The following is a 14257-nucleotide window of genomic DNA, read 5'->3' as shown; positions in this document are numbered from 1 at the left end:
TGACCTGTTGTTTGTGAGCAGAGAAGGACTAGTGGGAGATGTGAGGGTCAGTGGCCGGCTTGGGAATAGCGACCATGAAATATTAGAGTTTTCGATAGTGGGGGAAGTAAGGAGGGGCAAGAGTAGAACTTCTGCCTTAGATTTCCGGCGGGCAGACTTTAGCCTGTTTAAGAGGTTGGTGGACCGAGTCCCTTGGGAGTCGGTCCTGATGGGCAAAGGAGTCCAGGAAGGCTGGACATGCTTCAGAAGGGAATTGCTAAATATTCAGGAGCAGGCTGTCCTGGTGTGTAGGAAGACAAGCCGTCAGGGAAAAAGACCGGCCTGGTTAAACAGGGAACTTAGGCTAGAACTTAAGGAAAAAAAGAGAGCCTATTTGCTCTGGAAGAAGGGTTGGGTAACTTGGGAGGTCTATAGGGACGTTGCCAAGTCGTGCAGGGAGAAGATTAGAAGGGCCAAAGCTCAATTAGAGCTTGATTTGGCTGCTACAGTCAAAGACAACAAAAAAAGTTTCTACAAATACATCAACAGCAAAAGGAGGGTCAAGGAGAGCCTCCACCACTTGCTGAATGAGGAGGGTAGTGTAGTGTCAGGGGATGAGGAAAAGGCAGACGTGCTCAATGCCTTCTTTGCCTCGGTCTTTAATGTCAAGACCGGTTGTCCTCAGGAGACTCGGCCCCCACAGCCTGAAGTTAGGGACGGGGGGGTCTGTGTGAACCCCCCGTAATCCAGGAGGAGACGGTTAGTGACCTGCTGTGCCAACTGGACACCCACAAGGCTATGGGCCCAGATGGGATTCACCCCAGAGTAATGAAGGAACTGGCAAATGACCTTGCCAAACCACTCTGAATTATCTACCGGCAGTCCTGGTTAACTGGAGAAGTTCCAGCTGACTGGAAATTAGCAAATGTAACGCCCATCTACAAGAAGGGTCGGAAGGACAATCCAGGGAACTATAGGCCTGTCAGCCTGACCTCGGTGCCAGGCAAGGTGATGGAACAGATCATCCTGAGTGCCATTACATGGCACATGCAGGACAATCGGGGCATCGGGGCCAGTCAACATGAATTCATGAAAGGCAGGTCCTGCTTGACCAACCTGGTCTCCTTCTATGACAAAGTGACCCGCTTAGTAGATGAGGGCAGGGCTGTGGATGTAGTCTATCTAGACTTCAGTAAGGCATTCGACACTGTCTCCCACAGCATCCTCCTAGACAAAGTGGCTGCCTGGGGCTTGGATGGGTGGACTCTTTGATGGGTTAAAAAGTGGTTGGATGGCCGAGCCCAGAGAGTGGTGGTGAATGGGGCAAAGTCCAACTGGCGGCCGGTCACTAGCGGTGTTCCCCAGGGCTCAGTTCTGGGGCCAGTGCTGTTCAATATCTTTATAGATGATCTAGACATAGGGATTGAGTGCACCCTCAGGAAATTTGCAGATGACACCAAGCTGTGTGGGAGTGTCAATCTGCTGGAGGGTAGGAAGGCCCTCAGAAGGGATTTGGACAGGTTAGATAGATGGTGTGAGACCAACGGCATGAGGTTCAACAAGAACAAGTGCCAGGTCTGACACTTTGGCCACAACAACCCCATGCAGCACTACAGGCTGGGAGAAGAGTGGTTAAAAAGCGGCCTGTCGGAAAGAGACCTGGGGGTGCTGATCGACAGCAGGCTAAACATGAGCCAGCAGCGTGCCCAGGTGGCCAAGAAGGCCAATGGCATCCTGGCCTCTATTAGAAATAGTGTAGCCAGCCGGTCTAGGGAAGTGCTCGTCCCTCTGTACTTGGCACTGGTGAAGCCGCACCTTGAATCCTGTGTCCAGTTCTGGGCCCCGCACTTCAAGAAAGATGTTGAGGTGCTGGAGCGAGTCCAGAGGAGGGCGACCAAGCCGATGAAGGGTCTGGAGGGTCTGACCTACGAGGAACGACTGAGGGAGCTGGGGTTGTTTATCCTGGAGAAGAGGAGGCTCAGAGGTGACATTATTGCAGTCTACAACTACCTGAAGGGAGGTTGTAGTGAAGTGGGAGTCGGCCTCTTCTCCCAGGCAGCTAGTGATAAGACAAGAGGACATAGCCTCAAGCTTCACCAAGGGAGGTTCAGGTTGGACATTAGGAAGAATTTCTTCTCAGAAAGGGTCATTAGCCATTGGAAGGGGCTGCCCAGTGAGGTGGTGGAGTCACCATCTCTGGATGTGTTTAAAAAAAGACTGGGCATGGCACTTAGTGCCATGGTCTAGTTGACATGGTGGTGTCAGGGCAATGGTTGAACTCGATGATCCCAGAGGTTTCTTCCAACCTGGTTGATTCTGTGATTCTATGGTCAGAAATTGAACAGGCAGTTTGTGACTGGTTACACAAACAAAAATGAACACCCTGAGGGTGCCTAAGCATAGGAACAGGGGTCCAGAGAGGCTGTGAAATGTCTGTCCTTGAGGTATTATTTTATGATGCAAAAGGCTAAAGCACCGATCAGGTGGTGTGAGCCTGCTTGAGGCAGGACGATGCACTCTGTGAGTCCCTGAAATGCCTTCAATCCAGAGGGGTTGTTGGAGGGTAAAGTGCAATGAGGGAGAGAGGATTTTGTGGGTGAATGTTTGAAGAACGTCCAAAGGGCCTCTCTGTCCATGTTTCTGTTCTAGGCCTACACACCTGCTACTGGTGGCTGCATGGGTATGCCCATTTCTCACAGAATCACAGAATCACATAATGATCTTGGTTGGAAAGGACCTTTAAGATCATCAAGTTCAACCATCAACCCAACACTACTAAGTCAACCACTAAACAATATCCCTAAGCACCACATCTACTCATCTTTTAAATACCTCTAGAGGTGGTGAATCTACCACTTCCCTGGGCAGCCTGTTCCACTACTTGATAACCCTTTCCGTGCAGAAATTTTTCCTAATATCCAATCTAAACCTCCCCTGGTGCAACCTCAGGCCGTTTCCCCTCGTTCTGTCGCTTGTTACCTGGGAGAAGAGACTAACACCCTCCTCGCTACAAGCTCCTTTCAGGTACTTTGTCCTGGTTTGGTCTAAACAAGGCCGATTTTCCTTTCAGTGATTTTTACTTTCAACTAAGTCTCTTCTAAGTAAATGCACTTTCTGAAACTAACTGCATGTTTTGCAGACAGTGTCTGCTTCTAGGACTGATAACGCTCAAAGTTTGTGGTTATCACTGAGGGACCGGTAGGGATGTTATGCAGAAAGGCTCTTGCTGTGCTTATTCTTAGAGAAACCAAGGTCACTGCTAAATTCCTCACTGCTTACGAGTGAAGAGCCGCAGGGGGGTCGCCCCTGAAGGGAGGAGCAGACAGGACAGGTGACCCAAAATTGACAAACGAAGGTATTCCATCCCATACCCGTCATTCTCAGTGTAAAGCTGGGGGACCACGAGGGTCTCGCTCTCTTTCTGCTATGGCCAGTGTCCGAAGAGGACTCTGTCCGTTTTCCTGCTGCCCCCGATCACGATCCGAGCATCCCTGAATCCAGTTCCCGTCTGTTGATGGGCCTTCCCGAAGCCTGCCCTGCAGTGCCAGTGGTGATGTGACTGACTTTGGGGGAGCTCGATCTTGGTTTTGTATATATTTGTATATATTTGATTAGTCCAATATTATTATTATACTCTTTTTCATTATTATAGTTTCTTAAAACGTCTCTCTCCCTTTTCCCTTTCCCTTCCCCTTCTGGGCTGGGGGGGGGGGGTAATAGAGAGCGTCTGCCATCGGTTTAATAACTAGCCCAGCTTTAAACCATGACATACTTGTATACTCAATAAGGTCTCCCCTGAGCCTCCTTTTCTCCAGGCTAAACAACCCCATTTCCCTCAGCCACACCTCATCAGACTTGTTCTCCAGACCCTTCACCAGCTTCGTTGCCCTTCTTTGGACTCTCTCCAGCACCTCAATGTCTTTCCTGTAGTGAGGGGCCCAAAACTGAACACAGTATTCGAGGTGTGGCCTCACCAGTGCTGAGTACAGGGGGATGATAACTTCCCTTGCCCTGCTGGCCATATTATTTCTGATTCAAGCCAGGATGCTCTTGGCCTTCTTGGTCACCTGGGCACACTGCTGGCTCATATTCAGCTGGCCATCGATCAACACCCCAGGGTCCTTTTCCACCAGGCAGCTTTCCAGCCACTCTTCCCCAAGCCTGTAGTGGTGCATGGGGTTGTTGTGCCCCAAGTGCAGGACCCGACACTGAGCCTTGTGAATCTCACACATCATTAATGTGTGCCTCATCCCATTGATCCAACCTGTCAAGATCCCTCTGCAAAGGGATTCTCCTTCTACAGGAGGCGGGACATGCAGCAAGACCTGGTCAGCAGGCTGAGCAGAGCCCCCAGAGGAGCAAGGAGCCTCCACTTAAGAGAGGGAAGGAGGCCAGGAGAGAGAAGCCATGAAGGAGGCCACCAAGAGGGAGGGGCCTGTCAGGAGTGGGACTCGAGCCCACATCTCCCAGGGCAACAATGCAGGTTGCATGTCGGTGAGCATGCAGCCACGTGTAAAGCTATATGCATTGTCGCTGTTCCATCTTGCAGATGAGGCATGTCACTCCTCAATGCTGCATCACCAAAACCTCTCAGCAGTCATTGCTTCTCCAGGTGCATGAACTTGGGGCAAGTGTATATCTTCCCCTGATTGAATGCTGTTGCCTCTGCTTTCTCTCTTGGTCTAATCTGTTCCTGACAGCAAGTGGAAAGCCTTCTGCAAAGTTTCCTTCCTCGTCAGGAGACCTGGACATCTGCATGCCAGGTGCCCTTACAGGGAATCCACCAGTGTCACTGTGTGGCTGATTCCCACTGCTGCACAGTTAGGAGCTGTCAGCTCTGCCAAAGGTACACTGAGGAGGTTAAGGACTTGGCTCATCTGTCATACAAGAAGAGGCTTGGAGAGCTGGGGTTGGTTAGCCTGGGGAAGGGAAGGCTGAGGGGGCACCTTATGCATGTCTGAACATCTGGGGCAGAAGAGTGGAGAGGCAGAGTAAAGAAGAGAGAGCCATCCTCTTGTCAGACGTGCCCATTGAGAGGGAAAGAAGTAAAGGAGAGAGGTGGAAATACAAGAAATGTCACACAAAGTAACCCTGTTTTACTGTGAGTGTGGTCAGAGGTGGGAACCACAGCATCATGACTTTCTTGCCAGGTGCAACCCTCAGCAGCAGGTGGTCCAGCTCTGTGCCAGACCAAAAATGCCTCTCTTCTAGCTCCTGTACCAGCACCACAGTGAGGAGCCCAGCCCGGAGCCCCCACAGCTGTCAGAAAACAGTGCTCTCATTTGAAAGTCAGTCAGGGCCCTTACAGCTGACACTGTACCAGCACGGTATCATCTACGGTCCCTGAGAGCTAAACAAGGGACCACCAGGGGTGAAGATAGAGACCCCACCTAGAGAAACCCTGGCTATAGAAAGTAGAGGCATCCTTGGAGGGAGGAGAAGGACAGGAGAGGGCAGGGGCTGGTGCCTCTCTCACTCAGGGTTATGGGGCCTCTGTGCTGCTCTGATTATACCAGTGAGGAGAGGCTGCCTGCAGGAGATACTAGGCACCCTGGAGCCAGGCTGAAGAAAAGTTTGTCTGTGCTGACCAGGAATCGAAGCCAGGTCAACTGCTTGGAAAGCAGCTATGCTCACCACTATACCACCAACGCTGCTGGATGCACTGCTGCCTCCTGGTCCTCCAGTCAAGAGCCTGGCCTTCCTCCTGCTCCTCCATTTCCCAGTCTCGCCTGCCTTCTCCTCTTCCACTTCACAAACTGGCCTGACTCCTGCTCCTCAACATCAGAGACTGGGCTACCGCCTGTTCCTTCACTTCAGACACTGGCTGCCTCCTCCTTCCCTGTACACACATGACCTCAAGCTGCTGGGATGTGTGCATTTTTCTCTGTGTGTGAGATGTTGACTAGGAAATCTCAAGCTGCACTAGCCACCAGCTAGGGGAGATCAGCATCAGGGGCTGCCCAGTGTTGGAGCAGGACACTGGACATACCAGGACTAAGCTCCAGGCATGTACTCTGCACAGACCTATGGTATGGCCCAAGGTTCAAGGGACCTGCTGGTGTGGGAGGGAGGGGTGTTGTGTGTGTGTGTATCCAATACTGATCTCCAGTCCTGAGCAGCCAGAGAGAAAGAAAAGTGTTGGGCCATCTGTGGTTCATGCTTGTGTGAGTGCTGTTGGTGCTGGTAATGGTGCCGCTCCCCATCTGCGTTCATACGTGTGCCAGCTGTGCATGTACTCTGCTAGTGTATGTGTGTTTGTGTGTATGTACCTGTGGTGGTGTAAGCACAGCTAACAGCCAAACACCCACCCAGCTGCTCACTCCTTTCTCCACCCTCAGGGGGATGTGAGCACTGAAAACAGTATAAGAAATCTCCTTGGTCAAGATAAAAGCAAGGACAAGGCATATCAAAAACTGCTGTGGGCAAATCAGGCTTGACTTTGTGAAAATTAATCTTTTGCCAATTAAACCAGATTCATGTAGTGAGAAACAAAAAGACAAATATAAAACATCACCTTTCCTCTCCCCTGTCCCAGGATCAAATTTACTCCTTCACACCAGATTCCTTTACCTGCCCAAGCGGTGCAGGAGCAATGCATCTTCCCTCTGCTCTTTCTCACTCTTTTTGTTCCTTCCTTCTCTCTCTGTCTGGTGTTTTCTGCCATTTCTGGAATATGTTTTCACAGAGGGGCCACAAACTTTGATGATGGCTCAGCTGTGTCCTCTGGTGGGTGCACTGTGGAGCTGGAACCAGCTGTGTTCAGCAGAGGTCAGTCCCTTACCTTTTCTCAGAGAGGCCACCCTGTGGCACCCCCTTGCCCCTCCACTACCAACACCTAGCCACATATAGCCAATACATTGCCCATTGGGAATACCTGCTCAGCCCTGCTCCTGGCTGGACCTACGAGTGGGCATGGTGGCAAACAGACTAGGGTGGAGAAAGCCCCCAGCTGTTCGAGTCGATTGCATTGCTGTTTCCCAAACTAGTACCAGCCTTGTCCTCCTCCCCACCTGCAGAGCCCTGGAGGTTCCTACCTGTGGCTGGGAAGTTGGGATTGAGCTGCCTGATGGGAAGGGAGTTTCACCTGTGCCCCCAGGACACCCACTGCCTTGTGGGGGCTGTTCTGTGCTGTGCTCTGCCTGCTGCTCCACACCCACCCATCTGCCTAGCTGAGGGGCACTTTGGGAGTGCTGTCTGCTAAGAAAGCAAAGGAGAAGGTGGCAGTGGCAGAAGGTAGGGACTGAGGGAATGGGAGGGTGATAGCCATGGGTGCCCAGAGAGCAGGAGCGCAGCAGTGCAGGTGGAAGATGCTGTGAGATGCAAGGGAGAGGCAGCGGCTATCAGGAGCAGGAAGAAAAAAATCAATTAGCAGAGGATGGTTTCGATCCATCGACCTCTGGGTTATGGGCCCAGCACGCTTCCGCTGCGCCACTCTGCTCTGCTCAGCACCTCAGCTGGGACCTCCCACAGCCCTGCCTGAGTATCCCTGGCACTACCAGCACCAGCACGTATGCTCACGCCTCTTTCCCTTCCTCTGTCCTGTGCCCACACCCAGGCTGGAAAAATGTCTCCCTGGAAACCTCAGTGACAGTGGGCCGGGGTGGGTAGCTCATGAGCCTTGCCTTGCCCTTCTTCCCACATCTCCTGCCCATAACCCTGTGTGGGGCCTTTCTCTCTGACCACCCCAGATGGCTCTGCAGGAGCTGAATGAAACTCCAGAGCGAGGGGGCAGCCTTGTTGCTTTGCAGGGTGGAGAGGAGCTGCTCTCCTGTGAGCTCACGAGGGCTGCAACCCTGCCCAGAAATCCACCTCCCTGGGGGCTGTGGCACTATGTCTAACTTTGAAAGCCTTGCCCTGCCCATGTTGTGCTGTGCTACCCCATAGCTCACAGCTCGTTCTCCTTCCTGGCCCAGCCCTGCCCTTGTTGCTCTGTGACAGCAGAGGACTGCCCCTCTCACCACAGAGCCTTCCAGGGGGTCAGAGAAACCCCTCCTCTCTGTGCCTGACCTACCCACCACTGCTGGGGGTGGAGGTGGCTCCCCATATCCCCAGGACAGGGTTGGCCCAGCTGAACTTGGTGGTGGCCAGCCTTAGATGCTGTCAGGAGTCCCAGAAATGCTCTGGGCAGGTTGAGCTGGAAGATCCTGTTGGTGAGGGTGAGGGTGAGGATGAGGTGTCAGTGCTGATGCATGTGTACAAACATGTCTGCTGGTTCTCTGTCCCATCCACAGGCCAGAACACGCAGATCCAGGCAGAGGAGACAAAGCAAAGGCAGGACAGAGAGGGCTGGATGTGCAGATGTGAGCATGCATATGCATTTAGGGGAATCTGATTACGCACCGAGGCTGTGCTTATATTCCTAGCTTCCTAAGGCAAATCTCTTTTTTATCATCAGTATTGCATGTTCTCAGCAGATGAGAGCCAGTTTAGGTTGAGTTTTCAGGTTATGTCAGTTCTGAGTTTAAAAGTTCATAATCTCACACAGTATTTGTTCTTCTAAGCAAGTTGTATTGCAATTAGTATCTTGCCATTTACATCCCCCACTCTCAGTGGCATGGCCGGAGGGGACAAACCATGCCTTCTTTTTCTCTGGCCTCTCTCCACATGGGCCCCTTGGGGTTTCTTTTTTCCTTAAGATGCTGCACCACCCAGGCAGGCTATTATCACTAGCAGTGAGGGCCCGGTGTGCACAGAAGGACCTCTCATGGCTCACATTCAGTGTTGGCCCTTCTTCTTTCCCCAACTTCCTTACCTTGTAAATGGCAGCAGGATTTCCCATCCATCCAGGCATTTCCTGGGGGAGGCATGACCATAAGGGTTTTGCTGTGTCCCTGGGCTTTGCTGGCTGAGTCCCGTGGCTGCAGTGTGGTCAAATGCAGGAGCCCAAAAGGGGACTGTGCCCTGTAGTTGTCAGGATTCAAACTTGCACAGGGAAACCCCAATGGATTTCTAGTCCATTGCTTTCACCACTCTACCACAACTGGCAAGCCCATTAGCTGCAATGTTTTGGTTTTTTTTTTTTTTTTAACTATTGAGGCCTGCAAGGACTTATGAGACTTTTTGAGACTTACAGTCTCATACCATCTTTCTCTTAAAAATCTTCACAGTGGTAGAAGGGCTGCAGATTCCTGGAAGCCCAGGATCAATCACCATGTGGGCTGTGCTGTCCCATTGCCCATTCTTGCCCCTAGATTTTATAATAATTTATAGTCATTAGTCCAAGCACTTCTTCCTTTTATTCTTCCTTATCGTCTAATACATTCAGCATCGTTGTTCTGGCCTCTGCTTGAGCTACGCCTTGTTCTATCCTTTTACATACCAATTTGCTGCAACATGCTGTGCACATGTAGGTTACAGGCAGTAATAAATCAAAGATGCTGCAAGCCTCACTGGTCTGAGTCTTCCATGTCCAGACATTTGCCTGCTTCCTCCTTGGCCTTTCTGCAGGTTCTGGTTTTGTGGATGGGACCAGCGGGGCTGCTCTTCTCCCCAGAAGCTGGAAAGACCTTCCTGAGATCTTTCTGGCTGATGGCAGGCCTTGGCACGCCAGAGAGTGGCTTGCCCACATGCCTTTGGCCTTGCTGGCTGTCAAGAGCCAAGATGTGGGTCATACAAAGGTCTCTGCTGGGAGCCAAAGCCTGGGAGAGCTTCCAGGTCTTCACTTCGATACTCAAGTGGATACAGGGGAGAGGCACAGGGTAGATGGGCAAAAACCACCCAGCTCTCATCCCCAGTGACACTTTCAGGAACATGTAGCACTATCAGGGCCTCGTGCAGCCCCCCAGGAGCCCTGGGCATTGCAGGGCTCTGGAGGAGTTCAGCAGTGCTGAGCCCTCCCTTCCCACCACGTAGCAACCATGCCAGGAGGCTGTGCCCGGGATCCAAGTACAGGCCTGGCACCAACCGCCTCTCCAGGGAAAAGCCACCAGCATCCCCAGGTAGGGGCTTGTCTTAAAACCAGGGCTCTGGTAAAGCTGACAATGAAGACCCAGGACAAGCTGTCTCAGTCTCCATTCTTCATTTTCTCATCCTGTCTTTGTTGGAAAAGAGCATAGTGGGAGACACAAAAAGTTATGCAAATTTCTTATACTGGAGCGTAAAAATAATTTCAGTTCCCAGATGCCATTGTGACCAGTGCCTCCTGCTCCTAATCCCTGGTATGCCATCTTGTTGGGCAGGGAGCCTTTAGCCACAGATCATGTACCCCCTTCTTCTTTGAAGGGGTCCTAGGCACCCAGGAGAGTCAGGATGACACACGTTTGATCCTAACATTCTACCAAGGATCCCTCAAAAGACTGCCTGTCCCTATAGTATTGCATGATACCATTCAAAACGTGTTCTGTGGTTAAATGTGGAGCCATGAGCCTTTTAGGCTTTACAAGTGCTGGACAAGGTTACAGGAGTTGTGGATGATAGCAGCTGTTCAGATGTGAGTCTTAATATAGACCTTTTAACTTCTGTCTCTTAACAGTTATTCACAAACTTCATATGAAAAACAGTCACGGCACTTCTGTCTTTCAGAGATGTTGTGAGAATAAACTCCAGGGGATGGGTACAGAGTGGAAAGAAGGCAAGCACTGGTTTTCAGCTCTGGACATAGGCAGTGTGACTGCAAGATGGGGCTAGGGTGGGCATTTCAGTAGGGAACAGAGCATGTGCATTAATGCTCACCCTCTTTGTAACTCCACTTACTTGTAGCATTACCAATTAGAGAGTGGGAGTCTGTAACTTCTGCACTAACCCAAACCCTGCATATGACCCCACTGCCCAGACTGGTGTTTTGACTGTCAGCACAGTGAAGAACATTGTTTTTTTTCTTTATGCAACCCTGGAATCAGAGACTTGAGAAGCTTTGTCTCCTTGAGGTAGTGAGTCTAGTTGAGAGAGGCTCCTTGTGTTTCCCTTGCCCCCCGGCCATAAGCTGCAAGAGAAATGGAGGTGTTTTAGTTCATACTCAAAAGGGAATTGAGAGGACTTTCATACAGTGCTAGGATCATGTGTTTGAAGGGTTTTTTTCTTTTTTTCTACCCACTCAGGAATTAGAGCTCCTTTGCCAGTGATAAGAAAATTCCCTGTACAACCCAGTTCCACCCATACAAACTGTTTTTCCATCCTGACCACCCACACCTGCTCTTTCTTCTGCATTTCCCCCCTTTTTCTGTGAAGGTTTAGCAAGCCTTGGAAGGAATGGGTTAAGGTTGCTTTCTGTTTTGGAGAGGAAGATTCCATTTGTCAGGCTGAGCAGCTGGTGAAGAGTATCTGGAGAGCTAACAGCTGAGCTAGAATAAACTGAAAACTCCATGGATGTTCTCTTGCTGCCATCATACGGGCATTTTGGGTACTCCCATCTCAGCCTGCAAGAACTGAACAAGAAAGCCCCAAGCCAAAACAATTCTGCTGGCTCCTTGCTGCACCACACCCTGGAAGGTTTCAGGGAGTGCCTCTGTCTCATAAAGCAGCATTTCATTGTTCAGTAAGGAAGGCAATGCAGTGGACTGCAGGGAAGGGAAGGGAAGGGAAGGGAAGGGAAGGGAAGGGAAGGGAAGGGAAGGGAAGGGAAGGGAAGGGAAAGAAAAAAAGGGAGAGGGACGAGGGAAGGAGAAGGAGAATGGATAGAGGTATGAGGATTTGCTCTAGTGCATTTCCAAAGTATGTCAGATTAATGATATGTTTTATGTCTTTGCCTACTTGCCATTCTGAAGCTCCCACCCTCAATGCTGTGGGAGTGTGCAGGTCCAGTGCTGTCCATACTCCTGCCAGAGTCTGGAGGAGCTTTGTGCCATGCCAAGAAACGCCAATGCAAACAAACATACTTGGGGAGTGGTCCTCAGTTTGTGTGCCACCTGTGCCCATAGAAACAGTCTCATAGTCCTGACAGGTAGCAATAAAGCTGCAAAAGCCTGAGCTGCCCATGGCTCCCACCCAGGGGATCTCCTATTGCTCCCTGAGCAGGATGATGCCTAGAGCCTATGCTCATCTCCTCCTTCCATGAGGGCTGCTGTCTTCTTGCTTCTGGCAGAGGCTTTTCTCACACCCTGGCTCTGCTGCTTCAAAGTTCCTGCACCCCTCACACTTCCTGTCTGCTTTTTGGTGACTAGTGTAAGCACAGGGTAAGTTTTATGCTCCCTAGGGACAGGTGAAATTTTGACTGCTGCTCTCTCCTTCCTCAGTGCCAATGGACACCTGTGATCAAGGCATTGATGTCCCAGAATGAGCTCTGGCTGAGCATTTGGCCTCTGCAACCCTGTGTAGTGGATGGTGGCCTGGGGAGGTAATATGCGAACTGGTGGACCTGGCATACATTTCACCATGGGAGGTGAGGCTGAAGCACCTGGGACAGATGGGACACATGGTGATCCACTCCTCTGAGTGGACAGAGTGGTTCTGGGACAGGCTGGGGCAATCAGGGCAGGAGCAGGAATGCCTTGAGTCTCTGGGGGCTGATAGATCCAGGTGTCTTGAAACACTCAAACTCTCACCATGCTGAAAGACACGTGAAAGAGCTGTTCGTGTGGCACTCAGAAACCACCTAATTTCTGTCATTGCCCACGCCATGGTTCGTGCTCCCCATGAATGTCACCAGTGGTCTTCAGGGAGAATTTCTTGGCCTGACCTCACACCTTGAGCTGAAACAAGGGCCATGAGGGGCAATAAGAAAGGTTTCTACAAGTACATTTGCTGCAAAAGAAAGACTAAAGAAGGTGTGGACCCACTGCTGAATGCGAGGGGACGGTGAGGGGGGGCTGGTAACAGAGGACATCATAGGAAAAAACAAGGAACACAATGCCTTCTTCACTTCAGTCTTCTCTGGTAAGTTTGCTTTAGGGAAACACAGGCTCCTAAGCACATTGGGAAAGTGCAGAGCAATGAAGACTTACCCTTGGTAGAGGAGGATCAGGTTAGGGAACATTTGAAAATACTGGGTATACTGAAGTGCGTTGGCCCTGGTGGGATGCATCCATGAATGCTGAGGGAGCTCACCAATGTCAATGCCAGGCTGCTCTCAATGGTCTTTAGTCCCAGCCTCACCTCAGTTGCTGGGAAGGTGATGGGTTATATAATACTGCAAACCATTTTCAATCATATGAAGCACAGAAAGGTGATTTGGAGTAGTCAGCAAGGATTTATGATGGGGAAATAATCTCTGATGTGTATAATTAAGCCTTCAATGAAGAGACGACTACCTTGGGGACAAGAGAAGAGCAAGTGATACTGATTTTCTTGACTTGAACAAGACTTTCACAGCTCACTCCCATGATAGCCTCACAGAAGAATCAATGGAGTGTGAACCAGGTAAGTGGACAGAGAGATGACTGAAAACTGGCTGAAGTGCCAAGCCCAGAAGGTTCTGATCAGTGGCACAAACTCCATTTTAAGGCCAGGCACTCAAGTTGTACACTAGTGCTGATTGATACTGGATTCTATGCTGTTCAACATTTTGCATTAATAGCCTGGACAACGAGGCAGAGTGAACCCTCAGAAAGTTTCCAGATGACACAAATATTAGAGGAGTGCGTGATACAGTTAAAACTGCAGATAGAGGATGCTAGCAGCAGCAGCAGCAGTTGCATTGTGCTGAGAAGAACATGAGGCTTTTGAAGTAGCCGGGGGGTGTCTGAGGGGGTTTCTGGGCCCCCAACACCCTTGGGCTGTGTGTGGGGGAATGACAGGACAGTAGGCAGCAGGTCTGAAAAGAGAGGAGGGGGCAAGAGTTGGGCACTGCTGTCTGTCGCAATGGTCAGTTCAAGCCACATGAAGGTGTATATAACTGGCCCCTAGGGAGCACCAGTGACGAGCGCATGCAAACGGGGAGTGGTATCTGTTGGGAGCAGTGTCAGCAGTTCATGTGGAAGGGTGCCAGTTCTCTGGCTGCTGCCTGCTCTGCTCACCCACAGGCTTAGACTGCAGCCCTGATGGTCACCTAACTGGTGGCTGTGCAAGCCTACCCAGAAGCCTGACATCTCCATGGAATTAGAATCAGAAAGACAACATCTTTCAAAAGAACTACCATCTTATAAGCACACTCTTTTCTAAGAACTATAGGGAGGTTATATCGCTCTCTATTTTCACGTGTAAGTAAATGAGGCAAGGAAGGCAGGAGACCAGCATGGATGAGTAGGACCTCTGATTGAACTAAAGTCCACAAAGACGCCTGGGGTGATGGAGGGGCCAAGGTTTGAGGGAGTTGGGTTCAAGGTCCATGGTGTGGTTTATTACCATCTTGTGCTTATCTTCCCACTACTCCCATTATGTTTTTGGTTTTCTTTTCTGCACTGAT

At 50.7% G+C, this 14257-nt stretch overlaps 1 non-coding gene across 1 annotated transcript; it reads right to left on the bottom strand.

Annotated features, from left to right (window-relative positions):
- Positions 1–7345: 7345 nt before the first annotated feature.
- Positions 7346–7417, bottom strand: TRNAM-CAU (transfer RNA methionine (anticodon CAU)). Its single transcript has one exon. It is a non-coding gene; the product is annotated as a tRNA-Met (tRNA).
- Between the last annotated feature and the right edge of the window lie 6840 nt (positions 7418–14257).

Source organism: Nyctibius grandis, chromosome 11, assembly GCF_013368605.1.
Source record: "Nyctibius grandis isolate bNycGra1 chromosome 11, bNycGra1.pri, whole genome shotgun sequence".
NCBI lineage: Eukaryota > Metazoa > Chordata > Aves > Nyctibiiformes > Nyctibiidae > Nyctibius > Nyctibius grandis.
Note: the sequence above shows the minus strand (reverse complement) of the source record. Positions and strands in the feature narration are given on the sequence as shown.